The following is an 8,853-nucleotide window of genomic DNA, read 5'->3' on the forward strand; positions in this document are numbered from 1 at the left end:
TTTGGGCGTTTAACGCCAGAAAGGGGCACCAGACTGGCGTTAAACGCCAGAAAAGGGCAAGAACCTGGCGTTAAACGCCAGGAATGGGCACCAGCCCGGCGTTTAACGCCAGTAATGGCTCAAAACGTGAATTTTGATGCCATTTGGTGCAGGGATGCCTTTTCCTTGACACCACAGGATCTGTGGACCCCACAGGACCCCACCACCACTCTCTCTCTTCTTCCCCCATTCACCAATCACCTCAACACTTCTCCCCCTCTTTGGCCGAATACACCACCATCTCCCTCTTCCTCATTTCTTCTTCTTCTACTCTCTTCTTTCTTCTTTTGCTCGAGGACGAGCAAACATTTTAAGTTTGGTGTGGTAAAAGCGTTGCTTTTTCGTTTTTCCATAACCATTATGGCATCCAAGGCCGGAGAAACCTCTAGAAAGAGGAAAGGGAAAGCAAAAGCTTCCACCTCCGAGTCATGGGAGATGGATAGATTCATCTCAAGGGTGCATCAAGACCACTTCTATAAAGTTGTGGCCTTGAAGAAGGTGATCCCCGAAGTCCCCTTTTCACTCAAAAGGGGTGAATATCCGGAGATCCGCCATGAGATCCGAAGAAGAGGTTGGGAAGTGCTTACCAACCCCATTCAACAAGTCGGAATCTTGATGGTTCAAGAGTTCTATGCCAATGCATGGATCACCAAGAACCATGATCAAAGTATGAACCCGGATCCAAAGAATTATCTCACAATGGTTCGGGGGAAATACTTGGATTTTAGTCCGGAAAGTGTGAGGGTGGCGTTCAACTTGCCTATGATGCAAGGAGATGAACATCCTTACACAAGAAGGGTCAACTTTGATCAAAGGTTGGACCAAGTCCTCACAATCATATGTGAAGAGGGCGCACAATGGAAGAGAGATTCAAGAGGCAAGCCGGTTCAATTGAGAAGGCATGACCTCAAACCCGTGGCTAGAGGATGGTTGGAGTTTATCCAACGGTCAATCATTCCCACTAGCAACCGGTCCGAAGTTACTCTAGACCGGGCCATCATGATTCATAGCATCATGATTGGAGAAGAAGTGGAAGTTCATGAGGTCATAGCCCAAGAACTCTATAAAGTGGCAGACAAGTCTTCCACCTTGGCAAGGTTAGCCTTCCCTCATCTCATTTGTCACCTCTGTTATTCAGTTGGAGTTGACATAGAGGGAGACATCCCCATTGATGAGGACAAGCCCATTACCAAGAAAAGGATGGAGCACACAAGAGACCCCTCTCATCATGAAATCCCTGAGATGCCTCAAGGGATGCACTTTCCTCCACAAGACTATTGGGAGCAACTAAACACCTCCCTAGGAGAATTGAGTTCCAACATGGGACAACTAAGGGTGGAGCACCAAGAACACTCCATTCTCCTCCATGAAATAAGAGAAGATCAAAGAATCATGAGAGAGGAGCAACAAAGACAAGGAAGAGACATTGAGGAGCTCAAGCACTCCATAGGACCTTCAAGAGGAAGGAAGAGCCGCCATCACTAAGGTGGACCCGTTCCTTGATTTCCTTGTTCTTGATTCTTCTGTTTTTCGAATTTTAGTGCTTATGTTTATCCATGTTTGTGTCTTATGATCATTAGTGTCTTAGTGTCTATGCCTTAAAGTTATGAATGTCCTATGAATCCATCACCTTTCTTAAGAACTGTTCTTAATTGAAAAAGAAAAAGAATTGCATGAATTTTGAATTTTATAACAGTTTAATTATTTTGATGTGGTGGCAACACTTTTGTCTTCTGAATGTATGCTTGAACAGTGCATATGTCTTTTGAATTTGTGATTCATGAATGTTGGCTCTTGAAAGAATGATGAAAAAGGAGACATGTTACTGAGGATCTGAAAAATCATAAAAATGATTCTTGAAGCAAGAAAAAGCAGTGAATACAAAAAAAAAAAAGAGAGAAGCAAGAAAAAAAAAGGGGGCAAACGAAAAAAAAAAGAAAGAAAAAGAAAGAAAAAGAAAGAAATAAAGTTGTGATCCAAGGCAATAAGAGTGTGCTTAAGAACCCTGGACACCTCTAATTGGGGACTTTAGCAAAGCTGAGTCACAATCTGAAAAGGTTCACCCAACTATGTGTCTGTGGCATGTATGTATCCGGTGGTAATACTGGAAGACAGAGTGCTTTGGGCCACAGCCAAGACTCAATAAGTAGCTGTGTTCAAGAATCATCATACTTAACTAGGAGAATCAATAACACTATCTGGATTCTGAGTTCCTAAAGAAGCCAATCATTCTGAGTTCCAAAGGATAGAGTGAGATGCCAAAACTATTCAGAGGCAAAAAGCTAAAAGCCCCGCTCATCTAATTAATACTGATCTTCATAGATGTTTTTGGAGTTCGTTGCATATTCTCTTCTTTTTATCTTATTTGATCTTCAGTTGCTTGGGGACAAGCAACAATTTAAGTTTGGTGTTGTGATGAGCGGATAATTTATACACTTTTTGGCATTGTTTTTAGTATGTTTTTAGTATGATCTAGTTAGTTTTTAGTATATTTTTATTAATTTTTAGTTAAAATTCACTTTTCTGGACTTTACTATGAGTTTGTGTGTTTTTCTGTGATTTCAGGTATTTTCTGGCTGAAATTGAGGGATTTGAGCAAAAATCTGATCCAGAGACTCAAAAGGACTGCAGATGCTGTTGGATTCTGACCTCCCTGCACTCGAAGTGGATTTTCTGGAGCTACAGAAGCCCAATTGGCGCGCTCTCAACGGCGTTAGAAAGTAGACATCCTGGGCTTTCCAGCAATATATGATAGTCCATACTTTTCCCAAGATTTGATGGCCCAAACCGGCGTTCAAAGTCACCTCAAGAAATCCCAGCGTTAAACGCCGGAACTGGCACCTAAATGGGAGTTAAACGCCCAAACTGGCATAGAAGCTGGCGTTTAACTCCAAGAGGAGTCTCTACACGAAAAATGCTTCATTGCTCAGCCCAAGCACACACCAAGTGGGCCCGGAAGTGGATTTTTATGTCATTTACTCATCTTTGTACACCTTAGGCTACTAGTTTTCTATAAGTAGGACCTTTTACCATTGTATTACACATCTTGGTAGCTATCTTCTAATTTTATGCTATCTTAGATCATTTGGGGAGGCTGGCCATTCGGCCATGCCTAGACCTTGTTCTTATGTATTTTCAACGGTGGAGTTTCTACACACCATAGATTAAGGTGTGGAGCTCTGCTGTACCTCGAGTATTAATGCAATTACTATTGTTCTTCTATTCAATTTCGCTTGTTCTTTGTCCAAGATATCACTTGTTCTTCAACTTGATGAAGGTGATGATTGACACTCATCATCATTCTCACTCATGAACAAGGTGACTGACAACCATTCTTGTTCTACAAGCATATGAGGCTTAGTGAATATCTCTTGGATTTCTGATTGCATGATGCATGGTTGATCGCCTGACAACCGAGTGCTCGCCTGACAAACGAGCCAGCCATTCCATGAGATCAGAGTCTTCGTGGTATAGGCAAGAACTGATGGCGGCATTCAAGAGAATCCGGAAGGTCTAACCTTGTCTGTGGTATTCTGAGTAGGATTCAATGATTGAATGACTGTGACGTGCTTCAAACTCCTGAGGGCGGGGCGTTAGTGACAGACGCAAAAGAATCACTGGATTCTATTCCGGCCTGATTGAGAACCGACAGATGGATAGCCTATGCTGTGACAGAGTATCAGGAACGTATTTCCAATGAGAGGATGCGAGGTAGCCATTGACAACGGTGAAACCCTACACGAGCTTGCCATGGAAAGGAGTAAGAAGGATTGGATGAAGACAGTAAGAAAGCAGAGAGACGGAAGGGAAGGCATCTTCATACGCTTGTCTGAAGCTCTTACACCAATGATATACATAAGTATCTCTATCTTTATCTTTATGCTTTATTCATCATCTATACCCATTTGAGTCTGCCTGACTGAGATTTACAAGGTGACCATAGCTTGCTTCATAGCAACAATCTCCGTGGGATCGACCCTTACTCGCGTAAGGTTTATTACTTGGACGACCCAGTGCACTTGCTGGTTAGTTGTGCGAAGTTGTGTTTATGCCATGGTATTTAGCACCAAGTCTTTGGAGCCATTACTAGGGATTGTTTATGTTTTGAAAAGTAGTGATCACAATTTCGTGCACCATTGGTCCAAACTCTGATAGTGTGAGCTTGAAAATATGGGCAGAGTTGTCGAGAAGTGAATATGAGGGCGTATGCGAACTTTTCTATCTTTTTATAGTTTAGTTCGGCTGCTTGTAGAGCCTTGATGATGAAGTAGACGGGTTGTTGCCCACTTTCATCTTCTCTAACTAGTGATGAGGCTATTGCCCAACTTCCCACTACAAGGTATAATATGAGTTCTTCACTTTCCCTTGGTCGGGTAAGAATGGGTGGTTGCCCCAACAATTTTTTAAATCTCGAAAAGCTTGTTTGCACCCCGTTGCCCTATTCAAACCACTTTCCCTTCCTTAATATACCTCTTTGAGGTTTCTTTTGCGAGATGATTTAGAGATCCCTCCTCCTGCGAATCCTCCATTTATCATATGAACATGTCTCTCAAGGGTGTGAGGTGGATGTTCAACTCGTCCGACCTCTTTGGTGTGTGGACGTTCAACTCATCCGACCTCTTCGGTGTGAGGTGGATGTTCAACTCGTCCGACCTCTTTGATGTGAGGTGGACCTTCAACTCGTCCGACCTCTTCAGTGTGAGGTGGAACTTCAACTCGTCCAACCTCTTCGGTGTGAGGTGGACGTTTAACTCGTCCGACCTCTTTGGTGTGAGGTGGACTTTCAACTTGTCCGACCTCTTTGGTGTGAGGTGGACCTTCAACTCGTCCGACCTCTTCGATGTTAGGTGGACCTTTAACTCGTCCGACCTCTTCAGTGTGAGGTGAACGTTTAACTCGTCCGACCTCTTTGGTGTGAGGTCGACCTTCAACTCGTTCGACCTCTTTGGTGTGAGGTGAACCTTCAACTCGTCCGACCTCTTTGGTGTGAGGTGGACGTTTAACTCGTCCGACTTCTTTGGTGTGAGGTGGACCTTCAACTTGCCCGACCTCTTTAGTGTGAGGTGAACGTTCAACTCGTTTGACCTCTTCGGTGTGAGGTGGACCTTCAACTCGTCTGACCTCTTCGGTGTGAGGTGGAACTCTTCGGTGTGAAGTTGACCTTTCAACAAGTCCGACCTCTTTTGGTGTGAGGTGGACATTCAACTTGTCCGACTTCTTTGGTGTGAGGTGGACCTTCAACTCGTCCGACCTCTTCGGTGTGAGGTGGACCTTCATCTCGTCCGACCTCTTCGGTGTGAGATGGACCTTCAACGCGTCCGACCTCTTCAGTGTGAGGTGGACGTTCAACTCATTTGACCACTTCGTCCCTTCTTCTTTTTCTTGGTTCATCCGCTTTATTGGCTAAGTACCGATCTGATCGCCCTTCTCTTGCCAACTTCTCTATGACATTTTTTGGGTCGAAACACTCGTTTCTAGAATGTCCGTAGATTCGGTGGTACTCATAGTATTCTGTCTTCGTCCCCCTTTTTTGCTTTTGATTGGGTGAGGTGGTGGGATCTTCTTAGTGTGGCATATTTTTAGGTAAACATCCACAAGAGACACTCGAAGAGGGGTGTAATTGTGGTATTTTCTAGGCTTCTCTTTGGGTTGATCTTCTTTTTTCTGTATCCTTGTCCCGAGATGGGTTAGGAGAATCCGGTTTTCGAGCTGTCTCCCAATCGGGAGTTCTCCTCCATATTGATATATTTTTCCGCCCTTTCTTGAACCTCGTTTAGAGATGTTGGGTGCTTCTTGGATATTGAGTGGCTTAAAGGTCCTTCTCGTAGGCCACTAGTGAGACCCATGATAGCTGCTTCTGTTGGCAGACTTTGTATTTCCAGACATGCTTTGTTGAATCTTTTCATGTAGTTGCGAAAACTCTCCCGATCTCCTTGCTTGATCCCTAATAGGCTTTAAGGCATGTTTGGCTTTATCTTTCTAGATGGAAAATCTGGCAAGAAATTTCTTGTCTAAGTCGTCAAAACTTGTGATGGATCTAGGAGGCAAACTATTGAACTACTTGATTGTTGTCTTTGTTAAGGTAGTTGGGAAGGCTTTGCATTGAATAGCATCCGAGGCGTCGGTGAGATACATTCTACTTCTGAAATTGCTGAGATGATGGCTTGAATTCGATGTTCCATCATACGTGGTCATGTCGGGAGCTTTGAAGTCCTTTGGGACTTTAGCTTTCATGATCTCTTTGGTGAATGGGTCTTAATCTTTGTGGGGGCTATCTTCATCACTGGATCGAGCGGTCTTGGTTTTGAGATCGGCTTCGTGCTTTAAGAGCTTGTCCTCTAGCTTTCGACGTCATCTTATTTCTCTTTGAAGGTCTCTCTCGGCTTCCCGTTGATGTTCAGCTTCTTTTTTAAACTGTTTGAGGCGATCCTGCTGAGCTTGTAGAGCCTCTAGAATTTCTGTGTTTGGAGGTTGCTTATCTTCCCTATTTTGGGGTGTGTCTTTGGAGGTGGCATCCGTATTTTTATGCGGCGTCCTATTTTCTAGATCAGAATCGTGGTCGTTGTCATGGTTGTCTGCCATGGTGATAGAATGACTTCCAGGTTCCCTGGCAACGGCGCCAATGTTCCGAGGGTTACCTGAAACTGTAGGTCGATCTCAGACGAGATCTTCTGTGCTCGTCGGAGCTGACGTGTCCAAATTGTTGGAGCTGTCACGTCCGACTTGTTGGATCTGGCGGTCAGAGCTGTCGTGTCCGACTCGTTGGATCTGGTGGCCGGAGCTGTCATGTCCGACCTGTTGGACTTGTTGGAGGTGCTGAACCTTCGTCACCGGAGGGTGGTGGTACCTGCAAGGGACTCCGATGCTTAAGTTAGCAAGGGTATTAAATAAGTTTTTAGTAGAATCAGAGTATGAGTTATACCTGGGTGCTCCAGTGTATTTATAATAGTGTGGAATGATCTTTTTGGAGATAAGATAGTTATCTTATCTTATCTATGAGTGAAGTCATCTTATCTTTAAGGGGAACCGCCTTTATCTTTCTAGGCCTTGGCTGCCTTTAGTTTTGGGCTGTGTCCCTTCATTTGGGCCTGTTTGGGCCTCTAATGGCGGTTTGGCCGAGCTCTTTGAGAAGAGGTCGGTCATGGGCCAACCTTTTAAGAGGTCGCCCAACCCGGTCCTTTATAGCTCGAACCGATGTATGAACAGCAGGTCAATATGATTTCTCAGAATCTGACTAGATTGCAAGCTGCATCCGGCAGTATTAAAGAAGCCTCCTCTGAAGGAGAAGCTTATGACCCTGATAATCCTGCAATGGAAGAGGTGAATTACATGGGAGAATCCTATGGAAACACCTATAATCCTTCATGGAGAAATCATCCAAATTTCTCATGGAAGGATCAACAGAAGCCTCAACAAGGCTTCAATGACAATAATGGTGGGAGAAATAGGTTTGGCAATAGCAAGCCTTTTCCATCATCTTCTTAGCAACAGACAGAAAATTCTAAGCAGAGCCTCTCTGGCTTAGCAACCATAGTCTCTGATCTATCTAAGGCCACTCTCAGTTTCATGACTAAAACAAGGTCCTCCATCAGAAATTTGGAGGCACAAGTAGGTCAGCTGAGTAAAAGAGTTACTGAAACTCCTCCTAGTACTCTCCTAAGCAATACATAAGAGAATCCAAAGAGAGAGTGCAAGGCCATAACTATATCCAAAGTGGCCAAACCTGGAGAGAGTAAAAAGGTAGTGATTTCCAGTAAGGAAGACCATGCTAGACGTCCACTGACCACTAAGGAGTTCCCTAATGAGGAACCAAAGGAATCTGAGGCTCATACAGAGACCATAGAGATTCCACTGAACTTACTATTACCATTCATGAGCACTGATGAGTATTCTTCCTCCGAAGAAGATGAAGATGTTGAAAAGCAAGTTGCTCGGTATCTAGGAGCAATCATGAAGCTGAATGCCAAGTTATTTGGTAATGAGACTTGGGAGGATAAACCTCCATTGCTCATCAATGAACTGAATACCTGGGTTCAGCAGACATTACCTCAAAAGAAATCGGATCCCGGAAGGTTCTTAATACCTTGTATCATAGGCACCATGACCTTTGAGAAGGCTCTGTGTGACCTAGGGTCAGGTATAAACCTCATGCCACTCTCTGTAATGGAGAAACTAGGAATCTTTGAGGTACAAGCTGCAAGAATCTCACTAGAGATGGCAAACAAATCAATAAAACAGTTATGGACTGGTAGAGGATGTCTTAGTGAAGGTTGAAGGCCTCTACATCCCTGCTGACTTCATAATCCTAGACACTGGAAAGGATGAGGATGAATCCATCATCCTTGGAAGACCCTTCCTAGCCACAGCAAGGTTGTGATTGATGTGGACAGAGGAGAGTTAGTCCTTCAATTGAATGAGGACTATCTTGTGTTTAAGGCTCAAGAATCTTCTTCTGTATACATGGAGAAGAAACATGAAAAGCTTCATCGAATTTTTTCCATACAGAATCAAGCAGAGCCCCCACATTCAAACTTTAAGTTTGGTGTTGGGAGGCCACAATCATGCTCTGAGCATCTGTAAAGCTCTGTAAGAGCTTCCTGTCAAAAATTACATTTTTAGACTTTACTATGGGTTTATGTTTTTTTCTGTGATTTCAGGTATTTTCTGGCTGATATTCAGGGACCTGAGCAAAAATCTGATTGAGAGGCTGAGAAAGGACTGCATATGCTGTTTGATTCTGACCCTCCTACACTCGAAATGGATTTTCTAGAGCTATAGAAACTTAATTGGTGAGCTCTTAATTGCGTTGGATAG

Source organism: Arachis stenosperma, chromosome 4 (assembly GCF_014773155.1).
Source record: "Arachis stenosperma cultivar V10309 chromosome 4, arast.V10309.gnm1.PFL2, whole genome shotgun sequence".
NCBI lineage: Eukaryota > Viridiplantae > Streptophyta > Magnoliopsida > Fabales > Fabaceae > Arachis > Arachis stenosperma.